Source organism: Anomaloglossus baeobatrachus, chromosome 2 (assembly GCF_048569485.1).
Source record: "Anomaloglossus baeobatrachus isolate aAnoBae1 chromosome 2, aAnoBae1.hap1, whole genome shotgun sequence".
NCBI classification, from domain to species: Eukaryota; Metazoa; Chordata; class Amphibia; order Anura; family Aromobatidae; genus Anomaloglossus; species Anomaloglossus baeobatrachus.
The window spans coordinates 277534641-277549244 of NC_134354.1; positions in this window are offsets into that span (position 1 = coordinate 277534641).

A 14604-nucleotide genomic window follows, 5' to 3' on the forward strand; every position below is an offset into this window, starting at 1 on the left:
GAATTCTCTCCTGCATGCTAGATCTAGTCATCCACGGTCAACCATACGATCAATTCCAGTCGGGCAGTTCCTACGTCTTAGACGGATCTGCTCGACTGATGAACTCTTTGAACAACAGGCGGTGGATATGCGGGAGAGATTCGCGGAGCGTGGGTATAGCCAGAGGAGGATTAAGAAAGGATACCAGAGAGCAAAAGGCACCAACAGAAATAGTCTCTTGTCCCTTGCCTATGTCAGTCGCAGCTCATCATCATCCTCTGGAGCCACTCGATTCATCTCCCCTTACAATAGCCAGTGGCATGACACAACAGATTTTTGTGAAGCATTGGGGGGTGCTAAAGACAGTTCCTGTGCTAAGAAAGGTGGTCTCTGATCGCCCACTCATGACTGCCAGACGGGGCAGAAGCCTGAACGATTTACTGGTTCATAGCCACTATATTTCAAAATCAGGTCTGCCCTTTCATACAAGTCGCCCCAAATGGGGTTGCTTCCCCTGTGGCTCTTGCCTCGCCTGCCGCAATATCAGACGGACCACCACTTTTTTGGCGGCGAACTCCAGCGGACAGTATGAGATTCGTCACTACATTACGTGCAGTACTGCTGGAGTCGTGTATCATGCCATATGTGGGTGTGGACTGATATACATCGGACTAACCTCACGTGAACTCCGTAGGAGAACACGTGAACATGTACGTGATATTGCGACGGCAGCTGAAGTGGAGTCCATGGAGTCCCTGAAGACATTACCACGCCACTTCAAGCTCAAACATAATTGCGATCCATCGAGCTTAGTAGTTTGTGGAATTGACAAGATACATATGGGCATACGTGGGGGCGACCTTATGAAGCGACTGTCACAACGAGAAGCCCAGTGGATTTTTCGGCTTGGGACAGTTGCCCCTGACGGGTTAAATGAGAGGCTTTCATTCTCACCCTTCCTATAGCACATAATTATTATTATTATTATTATTATTTTTTTTTCTGTTCTTGAGTACTAATTTTTACATCCCCCTGCTTTATTTGCACTATGGCTATTTCTGACCTCCTCTTTGGCTTACTTGGTATGGCCATCTCCCAACGGGTTTAGATAAGGGACTTCCCTATATTAGTATTATCTCTACCTGTTTGGGTACATAGAGGTATTCCTTTGTTGTCTCCTTTTATTTTGTTTTATTTTATTATGACCATTCTATTAGTGTTCCTCTGTATTGATATTTATCTTATGCTGCAAGTCCTGACATCGGTTTTCCTATGCCTTCATGGTATATATTATTTTTAGCAGTGATCCATATTGATTCTTATCTTTGTATCTTTTTTCTTTAGTCTTTTTTCATTTCTTTGCCTGCGGTGGAGTATATGCCATCTGTATGAGGGATGGACAATGTGGACTGGATATCCAGAAGTCCTGGAGGATTTGTAGTAATCTCTGTGTTCACTGTGAACTTTACTAGTGACTGCAATGAGCACAATTTCTAATCTGTGTTATCAATGGCCAGACACCACTGGTGCCACCTTGTGGATGTCTTATGGTATTAGTGTGGCTGTCTGACTAAGATTGCTATGGTGACATGAACTATGCTCCCTGCCCTTACTTTCGCCAGGACTTAAGATGAGTGCTGTGGCTCTATGCTATTTTGGATTGTTTACTATAATTACAAGGAGCTCTATATTTAATTATGTATCTTTGCCTGCCTACCAAACTACCAGACACCACTGATACTAACTATGTGCAATTCTATATAAAATTACTGTGATTACATGAATTGTGCTTGTTGCCCATACTGCTGCCAGGACTTAAGATGGAGAGCGCTTTTCAGTGCTGTCACAGACTCCTGAGCATGCTCACTTTGATCCGGCCTCGGTGCTATGGCTTCTGGGTATGACGTCACCAGGAGGCTTTCCTGGAACCCGGAAGCCATATCGAGTGCCGGCTATCGGAGGGATATGCTCGCTCAGCTGAGTCCAGACACAGCGGTGATTATCCCAGTGAGTCCCCACCCCTTGCCTCTATTTATCCTGTTTATCTATATCTCCCGTTGAAGCACATGCGAAACACGTTTCGGGACCGGATCCACATGTGAGGCTGCCAGACTCCTTTTCTGGGTGCTATACATACCACAGGTAGGTCCTTCAGGTGCCATTTTACCCACCACTATATGATTTTTTTTTTCCTCTGAGATTATTCTGGTGGTGTTACATACTGGTGTATTCAGGCCCTGATCTGGACCTTATCCTGTTGGTTACTGTCTAATGTATGGACATTCCATCACTCCACTAGCCCAGGGGGTATACTATTGATATCTTTTGGTTACTTATATGCCCCCCCGGGATATAGTAATACTACTTTCTTACCAGTTTTAGTTAAGGGGTAGTCTGTCTCCCTCCCTGGGACCTTTTTCTCTCTCTGTCTCATCTAATTGGATTTTAACTATGTATGTCTAACTACTAACTGTCATCACATGTGATTTTTGATATTTGCACTTTTTGTAATAACAAAAACTGTATACTTTTTCACAACTGTGGTACAGTAGTTTTACTTAAAAAAACCCCATGATAAATACCCCTTCTTGTTCACAAGTTTTTGTATGTATTCTATGGGGTCCATGTATATTACAACAAATATGAGGTCCGCTCTACTTGGTCTCTGTTTTTCTTATATAATTATTTTACAGCACAGAATTACATACATATATGTATACATAAATATATAAATATACAGATTAGATATAGGAGAGATGTAAAAACATACTGGACTACACAAAACGTAGCATCTGTGCAAAAATTGTACCGTTAAAAATGTCAGCCTGAGACGCCAAAAATAAGGAGTCACTGAGCCATAGATCCCAAAAATTAAAAATGCTATGGGTCACGGAATATGGGGTCAAATGTGCGCAACGTTTTTTGGACAAACTTCTGATTTTTTTTTTAAACCCCTTAGCTAAAAGCCTATTCAAGTTTGGGGTCTACAAACTCGCACTGACCTGAGGCATCACACCGACACATCAGTTTTACCATATAGTGAACACAGTGAATAATTTTTGGCCATTTGCCTGTACACTATATCGTAAAACTCATAGTTTAACTTGACAGTACAGCTTGTTCTCCAAAATACGTGCCCTGACATGACCATATTCACAATATATAAAACTTTTTAATTTTAAGTCAATATGGTCATGTGAGGTATTGTTTTTTGTGGAACAAGCTGTACTGTCAAGTTAAACCATGAGTTTTACAATATAGTGTACAGGCAATTGGCCAAAAAATTCCAAATGCGGAAAAATTTGAAAAAACATGCAATAACACTATTGTTTTGAGGTTTTATTCACTGTGTTCACTATATGGTAAAACTGATGTGTCAGTGTGATGCCTCAGGTCAGTGCAAGTTCGTAGACACCAAACATGAATAGGCTTTTAGCTATGGGGTTTTAAAAAAAAAAAAAGTCTGAAGTTTGTCCAAAACATGTTGCGCACATTTTACCCCATATTCCGTGACCCGTAGCATTTTATAGTTACATCTTTCGGAAGATTAATGGTGAAATAGAAAAAAAACGGAAAGCGCAAAATCGGCCAGTCGAGAAGGGGTTAAGGGGTAACTAAAAATCTTATGCGGAACATACATACATTTTGATTTTTAATACAGAGTAGTGAACTTACCTCCTTAAATCACGGTACAGCAAGTTAAAATGTCCTTTTTCTTCCCATCCAAGTATCAGTGGATGCACCCACATTTTATTAGGCACGTTCCTAGAACAAAAATCCATAATAAACAACCCAAAAGAGAACTGTATATATAGCCTACTTACTTTGAGCTAAAGCTTACCTTTTGTCTGCATATCCGCAATAAATTGAGTACTGTAATTACTAACAGTAAATTTCTTTTGGCCTTGGGCAACCGGTTCGGAGCCATATTGCTCGGCATTTTGTTCTCCGTCCACACACTTTACTTCCAAAATGGAGAATGAAGGAGAACAGATTGAAGAAGGAAATGACATCAGACCTCTTTTTTTTTTTTCCTTCAATCTTTAATGGCATTGTTCACTGGTAAAAAAAAAGAAGCATAAAAATGTAGTGAACAAAAACGCAGCTAAAAACGTACCAAAACGTCGTAAAAAAGCATGCTTTTTTGTGTTTTTGTCGCGGATGCATTTTTGTGTGTTTTTTTGCGTCCAAAAACGCATCATCTTTTGGATCTAAAAAATGTAATTAGGTGCGCACATACCCCTAGGCCACGTGCAAATGTTCAGTGTTGGTGAGGGTTTTATTTACCTCAGTATTAATGCCATATGCACACCTCCTCCAGTATTTGCTGGGTTTCTTACCTCAGGATTTGTAGCCAATACCATGAGTGAGTAAAAAATACAGAAGTGGGGGCAACGTGTTTCTATTATACTTTCCCTCTGATTGTCCAACTCCTGGCTTTGGCTTACAAATACTGGGGTAAAAAACTCACTAAATACTCACTGTGTGCACGAGGCGTTACAAATACTGTGTTAAAAAACTCATCAAGTGCTCAACATGTGCACGTGGCCTAATACTGAGGTAAAATACTGAATACACAGTGTGTGCGCATTTTGTTTCAGAGTACTGACACCCAACAAGTGGTAATGGTTGTTTTAATAAATTTGCATAAATCCACAGTGAGGGCAGATATTAGAAATTCTGTTTTTATATAGTATCAGATAAATATGATTATTTCTCCACATATCAGTCACTTCTTTCATTATCCCTGCTTATTCTGAAAAATAACTCAAATCAAAATGATCTCAAAACAGAGAATTGTCAGGTTACAGCACCTTTTATAATTTATGAAGAACAAAGGAGAAGTGAGCAGAACTCAGCACAGACACACCTAAACTTGTGTTGCAGTTTCAAACCAATGTTATACGTCAGTGCTGTAGTCACAGAAGAACAGCTCAGTAGTGCTGTGTAATGTCCCCCATGCCGCTGTGTGATACCCCCATTCTGCAAAAAGGCTCCCATGCCTCTGTATAATATCCCCAATACTGCTGTATAATATCCCCCATGCTGCAGTATAATATCCCCCATGCTGTGTGTAATATCCCCTATGCTACTGTGTCATATCCCCCATTCTGCTTTGTAATATCCCCATTCTGCTTTATGTCTCCCAGGTTGCTATATAATATCCCCCATGCTACTGTGTAATTTTTCACCATGCTGCTGTGTACTAACCCCCATTCTGCTGTAAAATGTGCCCCATGCTGCTGTGTAATATCCCCCATGCTGCTATGTAATATCCCTCCCATGCTGCTGTGTAATATCCCCTCCTGCTGCTGTGTAATATCCCCCCATGCTGCTGTATAATATCCCCCATGCTGCTGTGTAATATTCCCCCGTGCTGCTGGGTAATATCCCCACATGCTGCTGTGTAATACCCCCATGCTGCTGTAAAATGTTACCAATGCTGCTTTGTACTATCCCCCATTCTGTTGTATAAAGTGCCCCATGCTGCGGTAATGTCCCCCATCCTGCTATGTAATATCGCCTCTTTTGCTGTATAATGTCCCCCATGCTGCTGTGTTATATCCTCCCATGCTGCTGTGCTATATCACCCATGCTGCTGTGTAATTTCCCCATGCTGCTGTGTAATATTTCCTATTCTGCTGTATAATGTCTCCCATGCTGCTGTTTAATATCCCCCATTCTGCTTTGTAATATCCCCCATGATGCAGTTTGTTATCCCCTTTTCTGTTGTACAATGTGTCCCATGCTGCTGTGTGATACCTCACTCTGCTGTACAATATCTCATATACTGCTGTGTAATGTCTCCCATGTTGCTGAGTATTATTCCCCATTCTGCTTTAAATCCCCCGTTCTGCTGTATAACGCCCTCTAGGTTGCTCTGTAATGTCCACATGCTGCTCTGTAATTTTCCCCTATGCTGCTGTTTATTGTTCTAAATGCTGCAATGTACTATCCCTCATTCTGCTGTATAATGTTGCCAACGCTGCTGTGTAATCTCCCATTCTGCTGTATAATATCTCCCATTCTATTGAGTAATGTCCCCCATGCTGCTGTTTAATATCCCCCATACAGCTGTGCACTATCCTTTATTCTGCTGTATAATGTCCACCTTGTTGCTGTGTAATGTGTCTTATGCTTCTGTGTAATCTCACCCATGCTGCTGTGTGATACTCCCATTATTTTATACAATGTCTCCCATGCAGCTGTGTAATGCCTCCCATTCTGCTGTATAATGTCCGCCAGGTTGCTGTGTATTGTCCTTTATGCTGCAGTGTAATGTCCCCCATGCTGCTGTATAATGTGCCCCATGCTGCTGTTTAATATCCTTTATGCTGCTGTGTATTATTTCCCATTCTGCTTTGCAATATGCCCCATTATGCTGGATAATGTCAGCCATGTTGCTGTGTAATGTCTCATGCTACTGTGTAATGTCCCACATGTTGCTGTGTAATATCCCCAATTCTGCTGTGTAATATCCCCCGTTCTGCTGTCTAATGTCCCCCATTCTGCTGTGTAATATCCCCCATGCTGCTGTGTAATTTCCCCCATGTTGATGTGTAATTTTCACCCATGCTGTTGTATAATGCTCCCAATACTGCTTTGTACTATCCCCAATTCTGCTGTATAATGTCCCCCTCGATGCTGTGTAATATCCCCCATGCTGCTGTGTAATATCCTCCATTCTTCTGTATAATGTCCCACACGGTTGCTGTGTAATCTCTCCCATGCTACTGTGTAATATCCACCATTCTGCTGTATAATGTCCCCCTCGATGCTGTGTAATATCCCCCATTCTGCTGTATAATGTCCCCCAGGCTGCTGTGTAATCTCTCCCATTCTACTGTGTAATATTCACCATTCTGCGGTATATTTTCCCCCATGCTGCTGTATATTGTCCCCCATGTTGCTGTGTGATACCCCCATTCTACTGTACAGTGTCTCCCATGTTGCTGTGTAATATCCCTCATGCTTCTATGTATTATCCCCCATTCTACCATGCAGTATGCCCCATTCTGCTGTATAATTTCCGCCATGTTGCTGTGATACCCCCATGCAGCTGTGTAATATGCCCCATTCTGCTGTATAATGTCCCATGTTGCTGTGTAATGTTCCCCATTCTGCTGTGCAATTTCCCTTTTGCTGTTGTGTGATACTCCCATTCTGCTGTACAATGTCTACCATGCTGCTGTGTAATATCCCCCATGCTGCTGTGTAATGTCCCCTATGCAGCTGTGTAATATGCCCCATTCTGCTGTATAATTTCCTTCATGTTGCTGTGTAATGTCCCCCATGCTGCTGTGTGATACCCACATTCTGTTGTGTAATATCCCCCATTCTGCTTTATAATATCCCCCATTGTGCTGTGTAATGTCCCCATGCTGCTGTGTCATACCCCCATTCTGCTGTATAATGTCCCCCATGCTACTGTGTAATATCCACCATTCTGCTGTAATGTCCCCCTAGTTGCTATGTAATGTCCCCCATACTGCTGTATAATGTGCCTCATGCTGCAGTGTAATGTCCCCCATGCTGCAGCATAATGTCCCCCATGCTGCAGTATAATGTCCCCTATGCTGCCGTGTTTTTTCCCCCATCCTGCTTCATAATGTGCCCTATGCTGCAGTATAAAATATCTTCCATGCTGCTGTGTAATTTTCCCCCATACTGCTATTTAATGTGCCCATGCTGCTGTGTAATATCCCCCTTGTAGCTGTGTAATATGCCCCATTCTGCTTTATAATTTCCTTCATATTGCTGTGTAATGTCCCCCATGCTGCTGCGTGATACCCCTATTCTGTTGTGTAATACGCCCCATTCTGATTTATAATATCCCCCATTGCACTGTTGTAATGTCCCCATTCTGCTGTGTCATACCCCCATTCTGCTGTATAATGTCCCCCAGGTTGCTGTGTAATGTCCCCCATGCTGCTGTATAATGTGCCTCATGCTGCAGTGTAATGTCCCCCATGGTACTGTGTAATATCCACCATACTTCTGTATAATGTCCTCCAGGTTGTTGTGTAATGTCCCCCATGCTGCTGTGTAATATTCCCCCGTGCTGCTGTGTAATATCCCCACATGCTGCTGTGATACTCCCATGCTGCTGTATAATGTTACCAATGCTGCTTTATACTATCCCCCATTCTGTTGTATAAGGTGCCCCATGATGCGGTAATGTCCCCCATCCTGCTATGTAATATCGCCTCTTTTGCTGTATAATGTCCCCCATGCTGCTGTGTTATATCTTCCCATGCTGCTGTGTAATTTCCCCATGCTGCTGTGTAATATTTCCCATTCTGCTGTATAATGTCTCCCATGCTGCTGTGTGATACCTCACTCTGCTGTACAATATCTCATATACTGCTGTGTAATGTCTCCCATGTTGCTGAGTATTATTCCCCATTCTGCTTTAAATCCCCCGTTCTGCTGTATAACGCCCTCTAGGTTGTTCTGTAATTTTCCCCTATGCTGCTGTTTATTGTTCTAAATGCTGCTATGTAATATCCCTCATTCTGCTGTATAATGTTGCCAACGCTGCTGTGTAATCTCCCATTCTTCTGTATATCTCCCATTCTATTGAGTAATGTCCCCCATGCTGCTGTTTAATATCCCCCCTACAGCTGTGCACTATCCTTTATTCTGCTGTATAATGTCCACCTTGTTGCTGTGTAATGTGTCTTATGCTTCTGTGTAATCTCACCCATGCTGCTGTGTGATACTCCCATTAATGTTATACAATGTCTCCCATTCTGCTGTATAATGTCCGCCAGGTTGCTGTGTATTGTCCCTTATGCTGCAGTGTAATGTCCCCCATGCTGCTGTATAATGTGCCCCATGCTGCTGTTTAATATCCTTTATGCTGCTGTGTATTATTTCCCATTCTGCTTTGCAATATGCCTTATTATGCTGGATAATGTCAGCCATGTTGCTGTGTAATGTCTCTTATGCTACTGTGTAATGTCCCACATGTTGCTGTGTAATATCCCCAATTCTGATGTGTAATATCCCCCGTTCTGCTGTATAATGTCCCCCATTCTGCTGTGTAATTTCCCCCATGCTTTGTACTATCCCCCATTCTGTTGTATAAGGTGCCCCATGATGCGGTAATGTCCCCCATCCTGCTATGTAATATCGCCTCTTTTGCTGTATAATGTCCCCCATGCTGCTGTGTTATATCTTCCCATGCTGCTGTGTAATTTCCCCATGCTGCTGTGTAATATTTCCCATTCTGCTGTATAATGTCTCCCATGCTGCTGTTTAATATCCCCCATTCTGCTTTGTAATATCCCCCATGATGCAATTTGTTATCCCCTTTTCTGTTGTACAATGTGTCCCATGCTGCTGTGTGATACCTCACTCTGCTGTACAATATCTCATATACTGCTGTGTAATGTCTCCCATGTTGCTGAGTATTATTCCCCATTCTGCTTTAAATCCCCCGTTCTGCTGTATAACGCCCTCTAGGTTGCTCTGTAATTTTCCCCTATGCTGCTGTTTATTGTTCTAAATGCTGCTATGTACTATCCCTCATTCTGCTGTATAATGTTGCCAACACTGCTGTGTAATCTCCCATTCTTCTGTATAATATCTCCCATTCTATTGAGTAATGTCCCCCATGCTGCTGTTTAATATCCCCCTACAGCTGTGCACTATCCTTTATTCTGCTGTATAATGTCCACCTTGTTGCTGTGTAATGTGTCTTATGCTTCTGTGTAATCTCACCCATGCTGCTGTGTGATACTCCCATTATGTTATACAATGTCTCCCATTCTGCTGTATAATGTCCGCCAGGTTGCTGTGTATTGTCCCTTATGCTGCAGTGTAATGTCCCCCATGCTGCTGTATAATGTGCCCCATGCTGCTGTTTAATATCCTTTATGCTGCTGTGTATTATTTCCCATTCTGCTTTGCAATATGCCCCATTATGCTGGATAATGTCAGCCATGTTGCTGTGTAATGTCTCTTATGCTACTGTGTAATGTCCCACATGTTGCTGTGTAATATCCCCAATTCTGATGTGTAATATCCCCCGTTCTGCTGTCTAATGTCCCCCATTCTGCTGTGTAATTTCCCCCATGCTGATGTGTAATTTTCATCCATGCTGTTGTATAATGCTCCCAATACTGCTTTGTACTATCCCCAATTCTGCTGTATAATGTCCCCCTCGATGCTGTGTAATATCCCCCATGCTGCTGTGTAATATCCTCCATTCTTCTGTATAATGTCCCCCAGGTTGCTGTGTAATCTCTCCCATGCTACTGTGTAATATCCACCATTCTGCTGTATATTTCCCCCCATGCTACTGTGTAATATCCACCATTCTGCTATACAGTGTCTCCCATGGTGCTGTGGAATATCCGTCATGCTGCTGTGTAATATCCCCAATGTAGCTGTGTAATATGCCCCCTTCTGCTTTATAATTTCCTTCATATTGCTGTGTAATGTCCCCCATGCTGCTGCGTGATACCCCTATTCTGTTGTGTAATATGCCCCATTCTGATTTATAATATCCCCCATTGTACTGTTGTAATGTCCCCATTCTGCTGTGTCATACCACCATTCTGCTGCATAAAGTCCCCCAGGTTGCTGTGTAATGTCCCCCATGCTGCTGTATAATGTGCCTCATGCTGCAGTATAATGTCCCCCATGGTACTGTATAATATCCACCATTCTTCTGTATAATGTCCTCCAGGTTGCTGTGTAATGTCCCCCATTCTGCTGTGTAATATCCCCACATGCTGCTGTGATACCCCCATGCTGCTGTATAATGTTACCAATGCTGCTTTGTACTATCCCCCATTCTGTTGTATAAGGTGCCCCATGATGCGGTAATGTCCCCCATCCTGCTATGTAATATCGCCTCTTTTGCTGTATAATGTCCCCCTTGCTGCTTTGTTATATCCTCCCATGCTGCTGTGTAATTTCCCAATGCTGCTGTGTAATATTTCCCATTCTGCTGTATAATGTCTCCCATGCTGCTGTTTAATATCCCCTATTCTGCTTTGTAATATCCCCCATGATGCAGTTTGTTATCCCCTTTTCTGTTGTACAATGTGTCCCATGCTGCTGTGTGATACCTCACTCTGCTGTACAATATCTCTGTGTAATGTCTCCCATGTTGCTGAGTATTATTCCCCATTCTGCTTTAAATCCCCCGTTCTGTATTATCCCTTATGCTGCAGTGTAATGTCCCCCATGCTGCTGTATAATGTGCCCCATGCTGCTGTTTAATATCCTTTATGCTGCTGTGTATTATTTCCCATTCTGCTTTGCAATATGCCCATTATGCTGGATAATGTCACCTATGCTGCTGTATAAATGAAATAGAGATAGAGAGACAGGCGCAATATGAGAAGCATCCGTGGATAGATTTAGGATAGATATTTAGAACTGCTCACCTTTGCAGGTTGTGCGCCCCCACACAACTCCAGTGAAAGCGTGTCAGTCAGTCTGGTGTAGCGCATAAGGAAGATACCTGATGAAAGCATATTGACACAAACAAATTTACTTTGTCCAGCTCACCTGCTTTCTGCCGGAGACCGCTTATCCAGGACCGTGCACGGAAAGGAAGGTAGCAGAACTCATTTCATATAACAAGAAAAAATTCCAGCAACAAGTCCATGGAAAAATCTTCATTAAAAATTCATCTTTTATTTGTCAAACTTGTAAAAACAGTCCATGTTAATAACTGCCCCAACAGAGGACGCGTTTCGAACGACCAAGTTCTTAATCCGTCTCTAATTCTTCTGAGAAAAAAATGGACTCATTAAAAAGGGCTGAAACCCTAACATGGACCTCATTAACCAGTAAAAAAGGTTTGGAAGGAGCAGCAAAGAAATTCTCCTATTAACCCTTCCTAATCAAAGTCCCAAAGAAGACTAAACACAGTCTCCTATAGCACTAGTTCCAATATGTCCAAATTCTAGTTTGTTTTTAATTATTCTTATTTCCATCTAAATTTTTATTCTTATCTTCTTTTATCTTAGTGCTATCACTGTATTTCTCTGTCACTATTTCCCAATCGTAAACAGATTCAAGGGAAAGAGAAAAAAGAAAGAAAAAAACCCCATCTAATAGAATTTATTTCACTAGGGATTTTTTTCTGTAATGTTTTTCATGAATCTTTTTTAACGAATTTTTTAACAAACTTTCAATAGAGCCCACTTTTTTCTCAATCAGAAAAAGGACAATGGACAATACTAAACATCACATTCCTGTCCGGTCTTACATTCACAATGATATGAAAACAAAATTATAAAAATTTACAAAAAAATACAAAAATTGTCTGATGAAAGCATATTGTCTGCTCAAACACGTTGTATTAATAGGAGCTTATAATTAACCTCATAACGACGGCCGTACGACTTAAAGCGGCGGCAAAACAGGGTACTTATTCTGTTCAGCCACTTTAAAGCGGCGGCCCGAAAAAACCCTGTAGCGCCCCCCAGCGACCAAAAATCTCGGGGGTTTCAGCTACCGGGGGTAGCTGAGACCCCCCAGATTATGAATCGGGGTGTTTTTTCTGGACCCCGTTAATGCGATCGGCGGTATACACCGTATACCGGCGACAACATTAAAAAAAAATAAATGGCCGGTAAAATTGATTTATTTCTCATCTGATGTGATCAAACATGTCAGATGAGAAATAAATATGAGCCCTTAGTGCCCCCAAAGCCCCTGGTACCGGAGAAATCTATCCAACACCCCCCATCCCCTCCGGAAAATCCAAGATGGCGCCGACGCGCGCTGAAAACTCCCGCCGCCGCCGGCTCTGCATTCATTTCCCTCCGATCTGAAATGATCAAACATTTCAGATCGGAGGGAAATGTCCTCCCCCTGACCCTTCCTCCGGTACACCGGAGATCTCTGGTCCCCGGAGCCCCCTCCAGTTCTCCAGAGCCGCCCCCCTCCCCCCTCCGGAGCGTGGAAGATGGCGGCGCGCAGCACACAGTAGCGCGCGGCCGCATTCATCCTGGTCTTTCTGCCGCATGTGACATCACATGCGGCAGAAAGTTGTCCCCAGGTCCCGCTGTCACCCCCCATCACACCCCCAGCCCCCGGTTTTACGTTACCTGGCTGCTGGTGGTCCGTCCCCGCGATCACGCCGCCTCCTTCTTGAAAGCTGGCGGCTCATGCGCAGACAGCGGCTGTAAGCTGGATCCCTGCAAGCAGGGACGCTGACGTCGCTGCTGCACAGGCTGCTGCACTGTGGTCCGGAGGAGGGTGAGTGCGGTAATCTGCTGCCACACTCCTCACATGGAGAGACTGCTGTTCTAGAAAATGGGGGGTACGTTCTGTGAGCGTGCCCCTCATATTCTAGAATGAGGTTACTGCAGGTCACTCTGCCCTAGGTTGGACCGGGGCAGTGTGAGTGCAGTATTCTCAGATTACTGTACCCACACTGCTCATGGAGAGCTTGCTCTTCCAGAAAATGGGGGATACGTTCCCTGAACGTGCCCCCCATATTCTAGAAGGTCCAGAGTCGCCGAGGGACCTCCAAAATGGATTACAGCGACCGAAATTTATTTATTTTCAATAAATTGGTGAAAGAGGAATGTTTCGGGGAGTTTTTTTTTCAAATAATTTTTTTTTTTGTCTTTATTTATTTCTATTACTGACTGGGTTAGTGATGTCGGGTATCTGTTTAGATGCCGTGACATCACTAACCCCAGGGCTTGATGCCAGGTGACATTACAGCTGGTATCAACCCCGTATATTACCCCATTTGCCACCGCACCAGGGCGGAGCGAAGCGCCAGGATTGGCGCATCTAATGGATGCGCCACTTCTGGGGCGGCTGCGGCCTGCTATTTTTAGGCTGGGAAGAGTCCAATAACCATGGCTCTTCCCACCCTGAGAATACCAGACCCCAGCTGTCCGCTTCACCTTGGCTGGTGATCTAATTTGGGGGAAAAAAAAAACGCCTGGGGAGCCCTCCAAATTGATCACCAGACAAGGTGAAGCTGTCAGCTGTGGTTTGCAGGCTACAGCTGTCTGCTTTACCCTAGCTGACTATCAAAAATAGGGGGGACCCCACGTCGTTTATTTTAATTATTAATTTTTTGGGGGGCTAAATACAAGGCTAGGCACCCTTTAGTGCCACATGAAAGGCACTAAAGGGCGCCAGATTAGAATATGCAGGGGAATGGGACGTTATATTTGTTTGACATCTATCCATTCATCCATTGTAGCATTTTAGGCTGTGTGCCCACAATCGGGGTTTGCAGCGTTTTGGGCGCAGAGTGTTTTCCCTGCGTCCATAGCGCTGCGTTGTGCAGTAGAAGCACAGTGGAAGGATTTTTAGAAATCCTGTGCCCACTGTGCTTCTTTTCTCCGCAGCATACACTGACGTGTGGCGCAGCTTCCCGAGCCTCAGCATGTCAATTTATGCTGCGGAGATGAGTGTTCTCTGCAGGTAGCATAGAGCTCCACAGCGGCCTGAACCCAAATCCTGGGCATGGGCAGCTGCGTTCTCCCGTGGACAACACTCACATCTCTGCAGGAAGGCTGACACTGTATACTAGACGCCGTGTCGCTGGATCATGGCCACAGCCTAAAAGTGAGACATTTGTTGCTACAGCAACATTTTTGTGAAGTACCTGTGGATTCAAAATGCTTACTA